The following is a 22,503-nucleotide window of genomic DNA, read 5'->3' as shown; positions in this document are numbered from 1 at the left end:
CTACAAATTCTGCATTACTTCTCTGCTTCTTAACTCTGTCTTTAAAAGAAATCTTGTGCGTGTCTTGCTATTGTTATAGTTACAACTTTTAGTCATGTGCATGCGTACTCCCAGATTTTCTTGCTCCCCAAATCGTAACCTTCTTACTTTTCTTTCTTTAAACTTAATGCCACACATTTGTCAATAATGAAAATCACTTTCTGATTCTGTGTTCATTCTGCAAATGTGTTAATATACTCTGGTTAATTTGATGCAGACTTCAAGATGTTCTCAACATTTCACATCTGTATAAATGCAAAGTATTGCAGATGCTGGAAATTAGAAATGAAAAAAAAAACAATGCCTAGGAGGTCAGAGTTAGTTCAATGAACTCCATCAGAATGACCCATGGGAAGCAGTAACACCCAGCTAGGAGAAACCAGATCTGGGACTTTGTTGACCTGGAGTACTGCATACAGTATTAGACTCCTTACTTAAAAACCAAGGCTCACTGAATTAATTCCTGGAATGTAACAGTCACCTTCTGAGGAATTATTGTACAGGCTGGGACTAAACTCTCTGGAGCATACAGAATGAGTAAAGATCTTATTAAGATTCTGAGGGGTAGATCCAATGGGGGAGGCTAAAACCAAGGAGCACAGTCTCAGGTTAACCCCTTGAGGGAGGGTTGAGGAGGATTTCTTCAGTCAGAGGATTGTGAGTCATTGAGGATATTTCAAGGCTGAGACAGATTTTTGAACTTTAAAAAAAAATCAAGTGCTATGGAGATCAGAGAGAAAATGTTGTGGCCAACTATCAGATCAATGTAATCTCACTGAGCGGCAGAACAGTCTTGGGGGAGCATTGGGCTTACTCCTGCTCCTCTTCCTTCTCTCCTTTTGTTGGCTCCAGCTCAACATCAATCAATAGACATTAACGTGTGTCCATGCACCACTGGATGTCAGGGTGAATTAAAGTCAATTGGGGTACAAACATTATGCTGAGTAGTTTATCTCTGCAAGATGATATCCCATTGGCAATGCTCCATCGGAGGATGATCATCCATCCCTCCTAGGCAGCAGTAACTGGAAGTACAATGATAAGGCATCAAACACGGGATAGATCCTGACAGGGCAATTGTCCCAGAGTTTTTTGTATCTCAACAGACACATGCAGTACTTCGAATCACAATTGTTCATCCCACCTCCACCCAACGCCTTGTGCAGCTTGCACCGATTCAGTCAGTGACAGAAGTGGTGCAAGGAACCGAACACTGTATCATCAGTGATGGCCAAGTTTTGAAACAGACTTGCACAGTGACACTGAGGTAATTTGTCAATTCCTTCTAACCCTGGCCCTGCAATGTGAGGGCACATTTAAAACCTTGTCAACTTTAAAAAGCCCATTTACTTGTTTTAATAATGTCATCTTATCACTTAGAAGACCTGGTTGCCATAGCACCCAGCTTAGCGGAGGGAAATGAAGAGGGGTGAAAATTTAATCCAATCCCATGGAATTGTTCCTGCATAGAATGAAGATCAGGCAGGTTCTATATTGGGCAGATGTTCCACTCAACCATGTTAACTTCAGTGAAAAGAGGACACCAGCCTTGTCTCGTACCATCTGCTGTACTAATGCAATACCATACAAGAACAACTGTTCATCCATAAGTAGCCTTATATCTGTGACTCCTTCCCAATGTTAAGAATTGTCTGGTTAATATACCTTCTTGTGGATGATGAGGCTTACTTGTTTAAATTTTTGTCACAATTTAAGAAATGTATAAAGATACAAATAGCAAACATTTGCAATGGACTGAAAAACTCTCCAGGCATTCAATGTGCCAACCCGTTGCTGGCTGTTAATTGACCTTCCTACAAACATAGCCAGAGGTTTTGGTCTGCAGCTTGAATAGCAATTAACCTTTCAGTGAACTCATCCAATTTTCACTTCAACTCTTTACAGCCTTAAAGAGTCTGTCACACTGTGGGGAAGACCAATGCATTTCACTTCTAATGCCCGGAATTTGGTCCATAATTTAAATGGGTTTGATGAAGCATGGCACACCCAAAATTTATGGGGCTTGAATTCAGAAATTGTTTTCTGATGGGTGCAATCAGTGTGGTAGATATTTCTGTCTCAAATGTGCAGATGCTTAATTTTTATTATTCCTTTCAATAGGTCGTTGAATACAAATTATTTGAAAGGATTTAGGGATTGAGCGAAGTGGATTTGAGGTAGAGAGCCAGCAATGCAATTAATGAATGATGGCTAGGCTCAAAGGGCTGTATGGTTCAACCCTACTTTATGCATTCTTTGATACACACAGACATTTGTTGTAGCACTTTCCTTGACCTCAGTACATGCCTAATCTCTTAATAACCCATGAAAAACTTATGAAATCCTGTCACTGTTCTAGTTCAAATATCAGTCCATTAAACTGTTAGATTATCTTGAAAATCCATCAGGTTCACTAATGTCCATTAGGGAAGGAAATCTGACCTCCTTATCTGGTCTGGCTAAAACAATGGTTCAGACCAAAACAAGATGCTTAAGTTTTAACTGCCTTCTGAAAATTACTGATAGAAATGATGCTCTTGCTGGTGATGTCTACATTTTGTGAATGAACAAAAGAACTCGAGGTAATCAAAAGCACGATGCAAAGGGAACAGTAAGTTATTTTCCCAATTTCTTTATGATGTAGTAGAAGGCATTTCAGCCCATTAAGTCCATGCCAGCTCATAGTACAATCCCTATTTCCCAGTAATTTTCTCAGTAACCTATTCTTTTCACATTCCCATTAATTCACACTGGCCATTTAGTTTATCAACCTGCATGTTTTTGGGATGAGAAAGGAAACCGGAGCACCCAGAGGAAACCCATGAGGTCACAGGGAGAACATACAAACTCCACATAGACAGCACAGGAGATCAGGAGTAGATCAGGGTTCTGGAGATCTGAGACACCAGCTCTACTAGCTGCAACACTGTGATGTCTGTCACATCATCACTACTTCCATTACAAACACAAAATATTGACAATAGTTCGCAAGTCTGTTGAGACGTATTGGCAACTTTCTTATATTTGGTAATTCCGGGAAAAAAGAGGACTAAAGTTTATGTGTGCATGAGTGTAAGTGTTGTGATAGCCCACCATCCGGGCCATGCCTTCTTCTCACTGATACCATCGGGCAGGAGGTACAGAAGCCTGAAGTCCCACACCACCAGGTTCAGGAACAGCTACTTTCCTACAACCATCAGGTTCTTAAACCGACCTGCACAACCCTAACCCTACCTCAGCAACAAAACAGAAGGGACCACTTCTTGTAGTACCATGGACTTGTCTCTGATTGTGTGATTTGTACTAATGTCTTGTTTTGCACAGTCTTTTGTTTCTCTTCACTGTTTTGTATAATTTATGTTCTTTGTATTGTCTGAACCTATGTGCCTGTGATGCTGCTGCAAATAAGTTTTTGATTGTCCCTGTACCTCACCACACTTGCGCATCAGAATCAGATTTATTATCACTGTCTTATATGATGCGAAATTTGTTGTTTTGTAGCAGCAGTACAGTGCAAAGACATAAAATTACGATAAATTACAAAAACAAATAGTGCAAAAAAAGAAATAGCAAAGTAGTGTTCATGGGTTCATGGACAATAAACTCGACTTGACTTGATGGTCACTTTCTGAGCTTGTATGGACAAACTCTCATTGCTAAACAGAGGTCAATATATTTTACTTTAGATTACCATTAAAGTTCTGAGAGTTTTCTATTCCCTCAGGAAGGTGGGACCATAGACATGATGTCCTCAATAATGTAAGTAAGCAGCTGATCAATTATGCAGTCTGATGCTTTCTTGGAAGCTTTTTTCATCTCAGTACTCCATTCTGCACTGTATAACTCAATGGAAACATACAAAGTGATCAAGAGCCGTCATAAACAAAATGATGATTACCACAGGCATTTGAATTAGTGTTTCATTTTTCAGGATGTACATGAATATTGCAAAACTTTAAAACTGAGATAATAACATTAATTATTCAGTATTAACATTAAATGTATGTTTTTGGTTGTCCTTTATCCACTCAACTGAGAACTTTCTCTTCCATTATTCACAAACTATAAATTTTATGCTGATTTCTAATGGATTTCACTGGCAAAGATTGGTCTGAGTCTGAGCTTCTTCGACAGCCAGTTTTGTAAACTGAAAAACACAGTCGTTCAGATTCAGATTTAGATTAGTTTATTGTCATATGCACCAGGATGCAATGAAATTCCTTGCTCGCGTGAAGCTTACAAAGTAAACCGTGTACATAGTAATAATAAGTACAGCAATAAATACAGTGATGAGTGCAAAACAACAGAATGATGCAAAGATAGTAGTGCAATCTGAAATAGAGCAAAATAAATGCTAAATTGACAAAATTGGAATACCCGACAGAGGTAGAATTAAGAGTCCGAGAACGTGGCAGTACCACCGGGAAGGGGATGTGAAAGAGGTGATTGGTTCAGGAGTCTGATAGTTGTAGGGAGGAAGCTGTTCTTAAGTCTGGTCATCTGGGATTTCAAGCTCCTGTATCTTCTCGCAAGATGGAAGAGAGAAAAGGGAATGGTCAGGGTGGCGTTCCCTTCGATTGTTATTGGTTATTGGTTGGATTAGAGTTTGCAGTGAATGTCTTTCAAATACATATTTCCTCTGACCCAAATTTTCACTTGAAATAAAGTTCACTGCCACTTAATCGGACTGTTTTATTCAACTGATCTCATCTCTGACTCATTCAGGATTAATGCCTGTAGTATAACAGCAATCAGCATATCCTAGAGTTTTGGAACACTGGGATTCTTCTTAGATTCTCCTGCATGTTAAGGTCATTTTTAATAGTCGCATCTGTGACTTCCCACTCTCTGGGCAACAAAGCCTTAAATATCAACAAAGGGACTTATGTTCCTGCATGATCTTAAACAGTGGTAACTGCAAATTCTTTTTCACCCTGTACTGTGAATGTTTTAATTGTATATGACTGTCATACTCATACCCAAGATTCTCCTTCCTTTTCTCCCCTTTCAGATAGCTTTATTTGTGATGTATGTTGCCACAACATAAGGCCATGAGAGGTCTTACATAGATACAATTATTTGTGACTTTCTGCTTCTCTGTTGACCCCCAGCAAACAGATTCCCATTTCCATTCTGTCATGAACAAAGAATTAGCTCTTACACACGGAAAATAATTTATCATTAGTCGCTTGTGATACATTGGTATTGGTTTACTATTGTCACTTGTACCGAGGTACAGTGAAAAGCTTGTCTTACAAACCGATCGTATAGGTCAATTCATTACACAGTGCCGTTACATTGAGTTAGTACAGAGTGCATTGATGTAGTACAGGTAAAAACAATAACAGTACAGAGTAAAGTGTCACAGCTACAGAGAAAGTGCAGTGCAATAAGGTGCAAGGTCACAACAAGGTAGATCGTGAGGTCATAGTCCATCTCATCGTATAAGGGAACTGTTCAATAGTCTTATCACAGTGGGGGAGAAGCTGTCCTCAAATCTGGTGGTACGTGCCTTCAGGCTCCTGTATCTTCTACCCGATGGAAGAGGAGAGAAGAGAGAATGTCCTGGGTGGGTGGGGTCTTTGATTATGCTGACTGCTTCACCAAGACTGCGAGAGGTAGTGGCTGTGTTTAATATTCTGCTTTTCAAATTCTGTTCCATTGTCAGCAATGCAATTTTGGAAGCGAAATAACAACCTAGGGTACTTTGCATTTTGCGTTACTCTTGAAATACAAATTTCCAGACAAGGCTAGTCAATTATTTTGGAAAACCAGTCCCATATAAATCTTCTACGAGTTCACAGACACTCAGTGTGTCTGATGGTACACATTTGAAGACTGATTTCCATTGAGGACACTTCCAATTTCTCTTTGCAACTTTGCAAGAAGATCGGTGACAATCACAAGTAATGCCGTGAGAGTCGATTTAAATAGGGTTGAGATTATCACTGATAGGAAGAGAATGTGAGAAACTCTGGAGAAATTCTGCTGAAAGCTCATCGATCTAGAAGGTTAATTCTGTTTCCCTCATCCAGGGATGCTGCCAGACTTGCTGAGTAGTTCCAACATTCTCTGTTTTATTCAATATTTTACCTATTTACTTGCCCTATTAGTATTCATTTTTAACATTCTTATCATCCTTTTATTATATGTTTCCAGCATTTTCTATTCATGCAGCTAAAATATTATCTGTCACATGTATTTTACCAAAGTAATGGATGCAGAACATTTATATCAAGAGCTGAGTGCAAATAAACTGTTTTAAGATCACTTGCTGCTTGTTTTACCAGTAGGATTGTTAACGTTGGCAGTTGCTAGAACCTTGACTTGAGTCAGAAGACTCAAGTCCCATTCCAAAGACTTAAGGACAAAAATCAAGACTCAAATTCCATCAAATGTTCAGAGAGCTCTGTATTGTTGGAGATGCCATGAAAGCAACATCTCTGCTGCACTCTCAGGAGAATATAAAATATTCCATGGTGCTATTTTGAGATAGAGGAGGGAAGGTTTTGGTGCTGTCTTGGCTGATATTTTTCCTCAAAAAATCCACTAAAAAAACAAGAGTCATATATCGTGGATACTGGTAATCAGAAATAAAAACAATTTAAAAAATGGCTAGAATACTCATTGGGTCAAACAGCATCAATGGACAAAATAGTGGAGTTAATATTTCAGGCCATCACCCTGAAAAACTCATACCGTTTCTCTCAGGACAGATGCTGTCATCACAACAAACAAACAGTTAACTGGTCATTATTACTTTGTTGTTTGAAGCACCGTGCTCCTCAAGTAACAACAGAAGTTATGTTACTGGCAGTAAAGTGATTTAAAGTGTCCTGAGATTGTAAGGGCTGTAGTGAAATCCAAATTAGTCAGCCTATCTCCCCTCCTTCCTTCCTTCCCTTCTCCTCTTCATTCCTTCCCTTTCCTTTCCCCCTTCCCCTTTCCCCTCCCTTCCCCTTTCCCCTCCCTTCCCCTTCCCTTCCCTTCCCCTTTCCCCTCCCTTCCCCTCCCTTCCCCTTTCCCCTCCCTTCCCCTTCCCTTCCCTTCCCCTTTCCCCTCCCTTCCCCTCCCTTCCCCTTTCCCCTCCCTTCCCCATTCCCCTCCCTTCCCCTTCCCTTCCCTTCCCCTCCCCTTCCCTTCCCTCCCCTTCCCCTTCCCCTTTCCCCTCCCTTCCCTTCCCCTTCCCCTTTCCCCTCCCTTCCCTCCCCTTCCCCTTCCCCTTCCCCTTTCCTTTCCTTCCCCTCCCCTTCCCTTCCCTCCCCTTCCCCTTCCCCTTTCCCCTCCCTTCCCCTCCCTTCCCCTTTCCCCTCCCTTCCCTTCCCTTCCCCTCCCCTTCCCTTCCCTCCCCTTCCCCTTCCCCTTTCCCCTCCCCTTTCCCTTCCCTTCCCTCCCCTTCCCCTTTCCCCTCCCTTCCCTTCCCCTTCCCCTTTCCCCTCCCTTCCCTTCCCTTCCCCTCCCCTTCCCTTCCCTCCCCTTCCCCTTCCCCTTTCCCCTCCCTTCCCCTCCCCTTTCCCTTCCCTTCCCTCCCCTTCCCCTTCCCCTCCCCTTTCCCTTCCCTTCCCTCCCCTTCCCCTTCCCCTTCCCCTTTCCTTTCCTTCCTTCCTTCCTTCCCTTCATTTCCTTCCTTCCTGAGGGTTAAAGGTAAAATTGAGTAACTTGTAGGAAGCTACAAACAAAACTGGTCCCCTCAAGACATGGGGACATGTTCTTCCATGTGTGCAATGGAGTGAGCTATGTTCAAAATTAGCGAATGTTAAGGAATAGTTAAAGGAATTATGGCTGGGGGGATGGTCTCCTTTGAATGTTCGCTGGAATGAGTTGTGTTTACAGTTAGAATTAGAGAATACATGTGAGCAGATGCCACAGTTAGAGCTAAACTGCACAAGATTTTACTGGATAATACCTCATATTTGTTTTTAGTTTCTTGCAACACGTTATTTGTAATGATTGCCCTAATTTGTGGTGTTTTTTCAACCTTGATAAATTTTAAAATAATTCTGTGTTGTATTGCTGTCCCTTAGCTAAATTTACCTCATCTAAACAGGATAGGTTGAAGAGAAAGCTACTTATACTCTTTCTTTCTCACATTTCTCTCTCATTCTTCTTCCAAAACACTTATCTCCTTCACCCAAGTGCTGATTCAAAACAGGCAGCCCCAAAAACCTAAGATGATTCCCTTCCAGAAAACAAAAAAAACTGCAGATGTTTGAAATCAGAATTTAAAACAGAAAATTTGGGAAATGCTCAGCAGGCCAGCATCTGTGGAAAGATAAAGGGACTTTCAAGAGCCTTTGAGCTGGAATATTAACTTTCCTTCTCTTTCTGTTTATATTTCACTATTTTCTTTCTACTCTGGTGCCTTAACTGAATGGTGCTTTGTTAAGTGTAGGATTCCACTTTATCAACAAGAACAAATCTTGCCAGCCCATATAAAACAGTAAAACAAACATTTGACATGAGCTTTTTAATGTGATTGGCTTGTAAACTGCAATGACTTTCAGCTGAAAATAATCATTTGAGCCCACTGTAACATTTGTGTGTTGAGTTCACATTGATCATTGATCACAATTAAAATCTCCTTTGACAGTTCATGACTCTTCTCGTTATTTCTTGTGGTAAGGAGTTTGGCATCCTGTGCTTCCTTCATCCTCATTACTTGATATAAGCAATCCTTGGAGAAAATGTCCAGAGGCAAATCCAAACTCCCTGGCCCTTAAGAAACTAACTGGTATACACAAATGTAGCACAATGAGATGCCAAATTAATCCAGCTGGGCCAATTAAACTGAAGAAGGCATATGGATTCAGCCATGCTAAACCATCTATGAGATGATCAAAAAATACTTTTTCTTCAAGTAGAAGCCTGCAGAACTCAGTCTTTCAGTCAAGAGCGATAGAAACGGGAAATGCTGGAATTGCTCACCAGGACAGGCAGCATCTGTAGAGAATGAAACAGAGTTAATGGTTGGATCTCATTGGACCCTGCCCCCGGATTGTTCAAACAGCCTTTGAAAGCTCACCATCGACGTTTTTGATGTCTCTAATAGTGAGGGACTTTGACATTTTTTTCTGTAGATTTAAACAATAAAAGCAATCTCTATAAGCAAATCAAAATACCAATGGATAAATTAAATGTATTTAAATCAGACATAAATTTTGCTTACTTGCATGGGGTTAGTGACACTATTCTTTGGGACTGTGTTTCCTGTACCAGTCAGCCCAGACATAAAGCTGAAAGATTAAATGTGAAGTACATCCAATCCAATCTCTGGATGCACTTCGGTTTGATGGTGAGTTCATGATGGTAAATTGGTAAATTTGGTAAATTGGTTTATTATTGTCACACATACCAAGGTACAGTGGAAGACTTCATTTTGCTTGACATCCATACAGATTATTTCCTCACATCAGTACATCGAGGTAGTACAAGGGAAAAGCAATAACAGAATGCAGAATAAAGTGTTACAGTTAACAGAGAAAGTGCAGTACAGGTAGACAATAAGGTGTAAGGGCCATGACGAGGTAGCTCGCGAGGTCAAGAGTCTATCTTATCGTACAAGTGGTCTTGTTCAATAGTCTTATAACAGCAGGATAGAAGCTGTCCTTGAGCCTGGTGGTACGTGTTTTCAGGCTTTTGTATCATCTGCCCAATGGGAGGGGGAAAAGAGAGAATGTCCTGGGTGGGAGGGGCCTTTGATTATGTTGGCTGCTTTACCGAGGCAACGAGAAGTCTAGACAAGTCCATGGAGGGGAGGCTGACTTCTGTGATGTGCTGAGCTGTGTCCACAACTCTCTGCAGTTTCTTGAGGTCTTCGGGCAGAGCAGTTGCTGTACCAAGTCATGAGGCAAGCAGATAGGATGCTTTCTATGGTCTATCTGTAAAAATTGGTGAGGGTCAACAGGGACATGCCGAATTTCTTTAGCCCTTATGAGGAAGCAGAGGTGCTGGTGTGCTTTCTTGGCCATGGATTCTACGTGGTTGGGCCGGGACAGGCTATTAGTGATGTTCCCTCCTAGGAACTTGAGCACAAGGTTGTGTGTACCAGGCGTCTAACCTTCAGGACATTTCAGACCCCTACCTTTCCATGCCTGTACGTGGAAATCTAAGACATACCAGACATGGAATGGAAGATGAACAAAGTTGAGATCAATGCTTCAGGTGAGTGAGCCTTTGTTGGATCTGAAAGTAGTCAGTGATGTTGCAGGCTTTCTTCAAGGGACATGGAGAATGGGAAATGGAGGAATGTGCTACCTGGAGAGTCAGTGACATACTGGAGAGCACCAGAGATTAAGTGATCAGAAAGGACGATGTTATCAGGTAAAATGAAAAGGGTGGTAAAGGGGCCAGGAGGGAAACAAAGAACAGGGTTAGAGGAGGTGAGGGTGGGAATGGTAAATCATTGGAGTAAGACTTTGATCTAAAATTGTTGAATTTTGACTTTAAGTGCAAATATCAAGAGTCCCAATGCAAAGATGAGGTTGCATTACTCAAGCATGCTAAAACAAAGGCCTTCAAAACCCTCCTCCAGCCAGCCATTTTGGTCTGATGCTAAGTAGTGTCTGTTATAGTTTATGATCTAGTGAAGAAAATCTGAAGACAAACTCACTTTTGGCTGGGCAGTGTTTTAACATCAACACTTCATTTTAAGGTCAAATGAAATGTATGGTTGGCAGTTATTTGATGCTTTTCTTTGGGAGTTTGATTGGTAGGTACAGGGACCCTTGGGTTCAAAAGTAATACCATTCACTGAAGGTGTGGATGGATAGAAAACCTGCTTTTGATTATTATTAATCTTAACTACTGTTGAAATCATATTTCTCAAGTCAAATTACCAACTGCAGCTGTTCTGTTCCAACTATTCTGTTTTAACTTTCTTCAGTGGATGGTTGTTGTAGTCCTGCTGGGAACTTGAATAATGAAGCTTCTCTTGGTTGAGAATGGAGTTTATAAAGTCAAGAACACAAAGTAAGTGGAATAGTTAACTTGTTATTGGATTCAAAGTGAATGTCCACAATACCTTTAATCCCACTTGAAAGTGCTTCTTCAAATATAATAAAATTAAACCTTCATTTAGACTAAGACTGAAAATCGTCTTTCAACTAAATTACAGTTTGGATCACTTGAGCTTAACCAGTCAGGAATTAAAAGTGGCAAGTTGACTTTGTTAACATTTATGGGATGACTGTACTCAAAAAGCAAAACTTCTCTTTAATCATACTTCTTTTATCTTTTTCAGCCTCTACTTTCTAATATCTTCATCTCTTCATTTGCTGTAATGGGTGGATGCAGGAATTTAAATATGATTGATCTGAGAAGGATGTTAAGCACATGCACATGTATATACAGTAAAGGACATAGAACAGTACAGCACGGAATAGGCCCTTCAGCCCACAATGTCTGTGCTGAACATGATGCCAAATTGAACTCTCTTCCATAGCCCTCCATTCCCTTCATATTCATGTGCATATCTAATGGCCTCTATTATATCTGCTTCCACCACCCCAACAGTTCGATGCAGGCACCGAACACTGCCTGTGTACAAAATTTGTTCTGCATATCTCCCTTAAACTTTCCCCCTCTCACCTTAAACGTATGTCTTCTAATATTTGAAATTTGTACCCTGAGAAAAAAAATTATCTTTGCCTCTCATTATTTTATAAATTTCTTTCAGGTCTCCCCTCAGCCTCTGAGGCTTCAGAGTAAACTTTAAGTACTTAAGTACCTCTATATGTACATCTGTACTTATATAGATTATAATGACATACCTCACTCCTGCCCCCAGCCTGTGCATGCTCCTGTTGACTTGGAATCGCTGTTCAAGATGAGCATTTCTTGAGCCATCATCAGATATCAATCAGCCAAACACATATACATTTTGTGAGGAAGGTTTTCATTCTTGCTTTCAAATCCCACCATGACCAAATCCCACCCATCCCCATTTCTGTTTAACCTTCCAGCTTGTCAATCTAATGACATCTTTTTACTAGTCTGATTCTGGCCCCTTGTCATGACTGATTTTGTTATCTTATTCCTGCAGATAATCTTTGGAATACCCTCCAACCCGGGATATCCTCCCAAACCTGAACAATTCTCCCAAACTTCTCTGCTTTTCTCTGTTAAACCAAGATGCTCCTTAAAACGTTCACCTTTGACGAAGACTTTGGTCACCTGGCTTCATACCTTCTTTTGTATCTTGACATCCAATTTTGTTTGATAAATCTCTGAAGCATCTTAGAATGTTTTACCAACACGAAAATAGAGAAAAAGAAATACTAGCAGGTTTACATCACCTAGCCCTTCAAACCTGCTCTGCCATACAAAACGATCATGGTTGATCATTCAGATTCGAGACTCTGTTCCTGTTTTATCCTGATCTTTCTTGATCTTCGTTGCCTTTTACAACCAGGTATGTACCAAGAGCCAACTCCTTCTTGAATATATTTAATGACTTAACATCAAATGCTTTCTGTGTTTCATCACTCTGGATGAAAAAATTTCTCCTCTTCTCAGTCCTAAATGGCTTACTCATATCTTTAGTCTGTGACCTCTTGGTTCTGGATTTGCCCACCATCAGGAACATTCTTTCAGTGTCGAGAATGTCCATTCCTTTCTTCTGCATCAAACACATCCCACTTGCTATTTCTTCTAAACTTGAGAATATAAGACCAGTAATCCCAATTTTTCTTCATACATCAATATAAATATATCGATGCAAGTTTTTATTGTTGTAGCCTTTGGGTAAAGAGCAATTTATTACCATGCAATACCTTCCTAAATCTGCCTAAAACAATACAAACACATTCATTGTGAACACCAGTTTAAATATAATTTCAATTAGAATTGAATATAAGATCCCTCAAAAGCAGAGCCCAAGATGACAAAGTCAAACATTTAAAATTTTAATATTCATAATTACAGCCTATTTAAATACTGAGTTACATATAAACTGTTATCATAATTTATTTGTGGAATGGTTATATGATTAATACATAACTTGTACTGCAATTATTAGCACAATCAACTGTTTTGTGGTCTGTTTATTTCTATTTCCCAAATTCAGATTAGTTCTCTATTTGTGGTTTTGGTCCACCACCACTCCAGTTCCAACGACATGTCATTGTCAGATGAAGTTCCATGCTTAGAAACTGAGGTGATGCATTTTGGGAAGAAGATAGATGATGAGAAAGTACACACTTATTGGTAAAACATTAGAAGACAGCTAAATGACAGTGAATCAAATGCACAAATATAATGTGGAAAGAGAAGTCACTGCTGGAAGTCACCTCAGATACTCTATATGGTAGCAGGTTCTATATTATCAGCACTCTGGATAAAGACAACTCTCTGAATTCACTTTTGGTGACTTACACTTTACGAACCCTTGTTCAAGACTTACCTCATCGAGGGAACATTTATTCTCTCTCAAATCTTTCAAACTTCTTGATAATTTTAATGAGCTCATTGAAAAGTTCTCCATGTTAAGAAGGAAAAGAAACAGTTCATGTCTGAATGCATTTTAAGATTGACGTTTGTCCAAGTTTGAACTCAAGGAAATTAGCACATAAAGTTGTTAATAGATATTAGGTAGACAATCTGGAGGAATATGTTGTCAATGCATGTTTGGTTCAGTCACAGATGTGGAACAGAACCTAATGAAACAAGAAAATCTTCCCTCAGGAAAGCAATGATCTTCCAACTAGTCTTTCTGCCAAGCCTTGTCAAGATTGACATATTGAAGAAAATTGGGGCCAAAAAGAAATAAAATCAAAGTAGCGTGGACCATCTGTGGAAGGAATTGCTTTTGGAATGGAAATGTATTAGAGAACCTTCCTGTCTGATGCCAGCATCAAGACCAGCCCATAAGGGTGATCCTGAGGCTCTACTTGGCTGTCACTTTAATTCTCCATCCTAGTCCCACTCTTACCTCTCTACCTTTGCCCTTGAACAATGAAATCCAATGTAAGCATGAGAAACAGAATTTCATTTTCTGTCTGGGCTTGTCATAATCTGCAGAACTTCAGCCTTTCTAGTTTATGTCAGAACTGGCCAGATCTGATGTAAGATCTTCGAGCTGTAGTGTTAACTTGGTTTTACCTTCTCTACGGATGCTGCCCAACTTGCTATTTTAATCATTCTTTTTATTTCTGCTGCTAAGTTCTAGATTTTTTCTTTTCCCTCCTCTATTTATACATATTCCAAATCAATCCACCACAATTAATTCTCAGATTCTTCATTCAATTTTCCTTGCTCTCCACTCTACCGCAGACATCCCTTTTTCTCCCTGTACTCCCCTTCGTCCCCTACAGCTTAAGGCATGCTTCTTTTCTAACTTTTACCAGTTCTGATGAAAGAGCATGACAACTGGTTGCATCATGGTCTGGTACGGCAATTTGAATGTACAGGAATGCAAAAAGCTACGGAGAGTAGTGGACTCTGCCCAATACATCATGGGCACATCCCTCCCCACCATCGGTAGTATCTACAGGCGGCGCTGCCTCAAGAAGGCAACATCTCTCATCAAAGATCCCCACCATCCGGGCCATGCCATCTTCTTGCAGCTACCATCAGGCAGGAGGTACAGAAGCCTGAAGTCCCACACCACCAAGTTCAAGAACAGTTACTTCCCCTCAACCATTTGGTTCTTGAACCAACAGTCAAAACCCTAACACTACCTCAGTATAGCAACATTATGGCCACTTTGATCGCTTTGCACTGAAGTGGACGTCTGTTTTGTTCTAATAGTGTTCTTTCGTGTAAAAAAATGTGTATAATTTATTTTTAATTTATGTTTTCTTTTGTGAATGCCGCTTATCTGATGCTATGTGCCTGTGATGCTGCTGCAAGTAAGTTTTTCATTGCACCTGTACTTGTGCATATGACAGTAAACTTGACTTTGACAAACATCGATCTGAAATGTTATTTCTTTCTTCACAGGTGCTGTCTGATCAGCTGAATAATTCCAGTATTATCTGTTTTTATTATCAATATTCTCATCTTCTTTCAATGATGCAGTTGTCAAGGTGATAAGAGGATGTGCAGGATAGATGCTTGAGCAGATTATCTAAATGTTGTTTCCTTCTTCAATAATAACATCCAGCAGATTGCAGCCACCTATACTCTGCAAGAATAAGAGGAAAGCTGGCATATTTTAAGAAGCAAAAGAAAATTGACAGCTCTGACATCCATCAGTTGTAATTATTGGGAAAATTCAACAAGTAATGCAAGAATATCTTCTTCAAACTGAATAAGAGCAATTTAAGGATCTGTAATTGACAAGGAAAGTGACAACAAAGTGTTCTTTCTTCATGTTAAATAGAGCAGACTGTTTATAATTGAGATTTTCAGGGAGTACAGTGATGAAAATAGGTTGGATATTAAAATAAAGTGTATCTAAAAGAGATGGGCATCAAAGATATATAACAAAAGAAAATAGGACTGGCACAAGATTAGTTTAAATAAATATCTAATTTAGCTGGGAATGGACAGACCTTTCCATAAACACTTAATTACATTAGTTATTGAACCTCGCATACTTCCTGATATAATAAAAATGCAGTATTATCCTTGAGTTTAATCTCCAAGGGAATAACATTGACCTGTTATCAATAAGCGAAGCATTGTAATGTGTTGGAGACAATGATTATAAACAACCGAAGCTCTTATATTTCCTATATAGACATCTGCACAAACTGACTACATCACAATGTGTGTACGACATTAAGAAAGTCTTGAGGAAAAAAACAAGCTGCTGGAGGAATTCAATGGATCAGGCAGCATCTGTGGAGGCAAAGGGATAGTCGACACTTTGAATTGTGACCCTGCGTCAGGACCTGCATCTGCAGTCTCTTGTGTCTCCAGTAGGAAGGTCTTTCTTGACCTTTGAACAAAGAGTTAAGGGAATCTTCCATCTGTTGGTAGATTCTTTGTCTTGCGTCAACCAAATGAAGAATTTATGTTTGGTTTGAATTTTAGTTCAGTCATTGTTGGTTCCAAATGCTCAACCCATCTTAAATTGGTATGCAAAAAGACTTTCCATCTGGTTAAGGAAGAATCACTCACTTAATCAATGCTTGTCAGCAAAAATCCAACCTAGATTAAAAATGTGCTTGCCATCACATGAACCTGTAGGGTCATAATTTCAGAATAAGTGGTCACCTATTTAAGACAGTGGTGAGGAAGGATTTCTTCTTTCAGAAGGAGGTGAGTCTTTGGAACTCTCTACCTTAGAGAGCTGTGAAGATGAAATGGTTACACTAAATAAATTATCAGATTACAGGGGAATCAAGAGTTCTTGGTAACAAGTGGGATCAGATCAGCCACGAGGACACAAGAGACTGCAGATGCTGGAATCTAATGCAACAAACACATTGCTGGAGGAACTCAGAGGGTCAGGAAGCATCTGCAGAGGCAAAGGGATCCTTGATGTTTCGGGTCGAGATCCTACATCAGGACTGAGAGTGTGAAGGTGAGATAGCCAGTATGAAGATTTGAGGGGGAATGGTGTGGCAGGAGCTGGTAAACAATAGGTGAATCCAGGTGAGGAGGGGTTGAGGGGCAGTTGGAGCCAAGTGGGGGAGAGAGAGAGAGGGATGGAGATAACAACAGAGATTGGGATGTGATAAGTGGAGAAAGATAAGGGAAGGACGATGGTCAGATAGAAAGGGAATAGGGGACCCAGTGGGTAGAGTGTGTGGGTCATAGGTGGATGGAACCAGATGGAGGAGGGGAAAGAAACTGCGTAACAAGGAACCAGGAGGTGGGGTGGTTTGGTCCACCCGTTCCTCCCTGTCCCCTGCAACCACAGGAGGTGTAACATCTGTCCCTGCACCTCCTCCATCACCACCATCCAATGATCGAAACAGCCCTTGCAGGTCAGGCAGAGATTCACATGCCCCTCCTCCAACCTCATCTCCTGCTTTTGGTCCTCTCGATGCGGTTGCCTCGACATCAACGAGATCCAAGTGCAGACCAGGCGACTGTCTTGTCGAGTCCACAATGGCCACTTCGAGCTCCTGGTTTCATGCCTTTTTAATGCTCCATCCCCACTCCCACAGCAACTTTTCAGATCAGCCATGATCTTATTGAATCACAGATCAAGTTCCAGGGGTTGTATGGCAAACACCAGCTTCTATTTCTTACGTTTTAATGTAACCATCCCTCATCCTCCTCTGTATTAAAGAAAACAGCCTTAGCCCATCCGGTCTCTCTTCTTGGGTAAACATCCAGGACCATTTTCATAATTCTCCTCTTTACCTACTCGTCCACAGATATAATTTTAATGTTCCCATTTGGAGATGATTAAAAGCTAATTAAAAGTTAAATAATCCAGCTTTAATATAATAATGCTTGATTAGAGGAATGAAAAAAAACCCAGAAAGAACAGAACTTTGCACCATATATGTCTGAATATTTATGACCTGGCTGGGAATTTCACTGAAACTGCTCTGCTCTTTCATTGAAACATTTTTAAAATTCCTGTTGAAATGTATTTACGTGTGTCAGTGGGATTTTACATTATTGAGATGGGGTAGGAACATCTCAGAAGGATTTGCAATGCTGCTGTGAAAGATATGTTGATCTGTGATGAATACAAGACCTGAATTATATATGTATACCAGCAAGATAGTCCTCCATAGAGACATCACAATGACCAAGTGGTTTCTGTCTCTGCTTCATAATTCCATATTTAAGGCTTTGACACTGAATACAGTGGTTCCTTAAATTCTGACCTCACCAAATACAGGTGGGACTCAAATGCAACTGAAATGCATACGTACCAACCTTGGGATAGAATATGTGGAAAATATGTGAAAAAATTGTGTGTGGACAGTAAAAAATCAAACCTGCACCATGCTTGTGCTGTCTGGAAGACTGCAAATAAATCGGGAATGTGTGTATAATGTTTAAGTTCATATGCTACAATCTGGAGTCATGGATTAATAATCTGGGGGTATAAATTCAGTTGAATAAAACTGGAGTACAGAGTGTAGAATTAGCAATGGTGACGCCTGATCTATTAGATATTTGACCTGCTGAATTCCTCCAGCAGATTGTTTGTTGCTCCAGATTACAGCATCTGCAATCTCTTGTGTCTCCTGTAACACCTGATCTGTTGGATTGTTGTATTATTCAATTCCTAAAGTCTTTCAGGAAAGGAAATCTGATTTTCCCCTGTGTGGTCTATATATGACTCCAGTCCGACAGTAAGGTGTTTGAGTCTTGGAAATAGCTGGTACTCAGGTCAAGAAAATCAAGATTAGGCAATAAATATTCACCTTGACAATGAATAGTAAAAGGCAAAAATACAGAAATTTAATCAGTGGGTTCTACAGGTCTGATTATGTGCTGTCTAGTCCCCAATTCTGTTTCAATTGAATTCAATGCTACTCAATATTGAGAGAAAGAATAATATGCAGCCAATATGCCTGTTTAGCATGAGAAACCAGAGACTAATTTCTACTCACAGTTGTGTTGCACTTGGTTTACTTTCCCTTATATGATCTCTTGACACTTGTCCTTATGGAAATATATGACTGCTTTTTCTTTGTTGCTTCATCAAAATTTTGGAATTCCCAAAGCACCAGAGTTGTGCCCACCTCGCAAACAGCAGCCATTCAAGAAAGTGGCTCATGACCACCTTCTCAAGAGGAACTAGGGATGGGCAATAAATGCTAGTTTTGTCAGTGACATGCATGTCGCCAAAATGAACAAATGGTTTCACAAACTTGCTTTCTGAAACTCTGGAGAAAACTTGTGATGGCATTTAATTTGTTGAATATGCTATTCTTAGTGCAAAGAAGAAAATTAAAGATATCAATTGCTCAAGAATTTGCCACTAATCTTGCATTTCAGCCAATGTTCTGGCTGAATAGTTTGTGACACAGCAAATTGAGTTGATAAAACCCACAGTGAATGTAGTGATTTATCCTTCAATAAGTAGCAAAGTTTCTTTCTTGACATTTTATATTTCTCCTCATTTTTTTTTGCTTTTTTGGTGGTTAAATTATAAATAATTGATTCTTAAATCTATTTAATCAGACCTATTCTCTTCCAAAAATATTAAAATATAATGACTAATTATTATTCCATTTTGGAGTGCAATGGAATATTTGCATCCTAGAAATTAGTTTTCTTTCAACTTTCTGTCCTCCTAAGTCACAGGTAATTCTGACTTGGAAATATGTCATCATTCCTGCATTATTGCTGGGTCAAATTAACAGAAGTTCTCTTTGACTAGCACTTGTTCAATGGGCATTAGTAGTTCAAGTTGGCTCACCCACCACCTTTGCAAGGATGGTTATAGGAAGGCAATGAATTGTGGCCTTTCAATTTTGCCACACTCTGTAAATGTATAAAAGGTATGATGGAATGATTGCAGCATTGAAGGAGGCCATTTGCCCCATCATGTCTGTTCCTGATCTCTACTATAACAACTCTCTCATTCCACTCATCAGCCCTTGACTATCTTACAGTCCAATTAAATTTTCTGGCTCCTCATTTTCTGAAAGCTTCTGTTACCAATGTAATTAGTCACTCTTATCTCTTGTCTTGGAGAGGGAATATTAGTGAGCTACTTGACTGTGGTGGCAATACTTCCAATCTAAGCTGAATTCAATTCACTGTGGCATGTCCTCTTGGATCAGCCATGATCATGGTTGCTTGGCCACTAACTTGAAAATCTGAGTTAATGTTATTCCTCTGGGTTTGATGTGGCATAAATGATTGAATCTCAAATCAAAACATGCTTGTGGTAAGAACAATTATTGCTAATTCACTTTCTACCATCCTGTTCATCATACGAAACAATGATAACTAATTGAGGCAATCAATCGCTATTAATTAGCTAACAATGGACCCATAAAAAAGGTGCAGAATATTTATTATGAAGCTGCAATAAATCACAGACCTCAATATAAGTACATTTTCTGTTCTTCTATCAGAGTATCACATTCCTAATTCAAAGCACAGTTGTTTGAAGTCTTCAACAGAGTATTTTTGGAAATAATGGATAGTTGCAAAGATTCACTTTAATTCAGGAAATTAAATGATTTATTCATGAGAGGAAATGTTGACAACTCATAAAAATAACTGAATCTGAAGATTTGCTTTCAAAGTAAAAGTAGATGTGCTCTCTAACCTGCACACACTTTATTACATGGTGCAGTACAGTAGTGGCTAGTGGATTATTGGATTAGTAGTTACTGATTACTGGACTCCTAATCTATAGGTCTGAACTACAGACGCAGGGTCACGAGATTAAATGACCATGGTAACTTGCACCAAGTGTGTAAGCGAGCCTTAGAAACTGAGGGGAGGGGGATATAATGGGAATGTGGGGAGAATAGACAACAGGGAAAAAACAATGGGGAAATTGGAATGCTCCATGAGGCCAGCATTGATCTGTTGGGATGAAATGGCTTTCTTCAATATCATAGGGAAATAAGGAAATAAGGTAACCAGGGAAATTCATTCAGTTAATTGATTAAATTAATCTCGATTCATTTTAACAAGAAGTGTGGTGACTATGAAAGTAACAGAATTCTGTTAAATAAATTGGATTTATTGTGTAAGTTTATATTGTTAATTAATTTGGATTTATTGTATACCTGTCCAATATAGTTCTTATTCCTGGTTGGGATCTCTCAATTAGCTAAAAGCCGTTGTTTGAGACACTCTCAGGTGAATGCACCCAGTCCTTTTCCCAGGGTTGGGGAATCAAAAACTAGAGGGCACCGGTTTAAAGTGAGAGGGGAGAGATTTAATAGGAACCTGAGGGGCAACTTCTTTACACAGAGGGTGATGCATATATGGAACAAGCTGCCAGAAAAAGTGGTTGAACCAGGTACAATAACAACATTTAAAAGTAATTTGGACAGGTACATGGATAGGAAAAGTTTGGAAGGATATGGGCCAAGCATTGGCAAATGGGACTAACTTAGATGGGCATCTTGGTTGACATGGACGAGTTGGACCAAAGGACCTGTTTCCATGCTGTATTACTCTATAACTCTATTTCTTTAATGTGACCTGTAACAGTGACTGTAACTGTAACACTGGTAACACATTTTTAAAGTCAAAATTATGGTAAAGAAATATCAGGAGAAACAGAGATAAAAGTGTTGAAGTTACTCAGAGCTTTCTTGAACCTCTTTGTGTTCATTATCCGTCAATAAACAATATCACACAGTCAGAGACAGTTGGGAAGAGAACAGATGTCTCATGAATTTGCACCTTACGGTTACTGGGAACCCCAAGGCACTTTGGAAGTTACAGATTTCCAATAAAGGATGATTCCAGTTCCCTGTGGAAGTCAGCATATATAGATCAAAGCCAGTTTGGCATCTCTACCTTGGAACATCTCCACTGAAACTCCCAATCTACTGAAGAGGGAGTCTCAGAAATTTGGATGCAAGAAATGTTACCTGTAACATTTCTACAGAAAACAACAGAATATCCCAAGACCTCAAGAAAGACAAGAAAATCTTCATATCATATAGAAGATACATTAACGTCAGTTTGCTGCTTTTAGGAATAATATTATGCAGATTTGTAAATTTTCAGGTTTGTTACTGGCATTAGAAGTTAAGTGTGAGACAGTATTTCCTCAGCACACTTCTCAAAGCTGCCGTGAGATTAGAGTTTTTATCAAGTGGCTGGAAATAAAGAGAGTAATGGGTAGCCACTCTTAGCCCTTTTGTGGGCTAGGCAGTTAGCACACAATTAAAAGTAACCCATCAGAAGTGAAGGGTCCACACCTGTCATCTCCAATCATAAAGTGAACGGAAGTCAGAAACAACACTTCTTGAGAGTGCCTTTTATTCCCTGGGCTCTTTCCTCTTACTTTGATGACAAGGAACTTTGTTTTTTCTTGATAATGTTATGTCAGTGAGCTTGTGTTGTGAACTGGAAATGCCTGTGGCTATTCAATTCCTGCAAGAGAGCAGATAATTCCTAAGTGTCCCTTACCACAGAGTGGCATCTCAGTCCAAAGTCATTTTCTTATTTCAAGCTTACCTGCTTTGGTCCAAACTGAAATTTACAATCAGGTTGTATTTGTAAGGAAAGTTGAAGTGAAGTTATTTATCTCTTGTAATATTTTTACAGTAAATTCTTTATGTCTGTTCCATTTTCACTTGGCTGGTTGGAAAACTATTTAGTGTATTTGCTGAATATAAACTCATTGTAATAGTTTTATTCAATCTGTAAGCCCTTGGGACAAGGGGATTTAATAATAAAATGAAATTACCAACATGTATCTGCTACTCTTTATAGAAAGTGATTGAGGTACCAATGCTGACATTCTAAAGCACTCGCCAAGAACACTGACCCAACTTATGCTATATTCATAAACTGCAAGGAAATTTATCCTCATAATATCTACTGCTTTGGATTTTAACATATCACAGCCTGATTAGTATACTCAACATGATTCCTGACCTTCAGATTCAGCTGTTTCTATTC

This window comes from Pristis pectinata, chromosome 11 (genome assembly GCF_009764475.1).
Source record: "Pristis pectinata isolate sPriPec2 chromosome 11, sPriPec2.1.pri, whole genome shotgun sequence".
Lineage (NCBI taxonomy): Eukaryota > Metazoa > Chordata > Chondrichthyes > Rhinopristiformes > Pristidae > Pristis > Pristis pectinata.
This window is presented reverse-complemented; position numbering follows the sequence as displayed.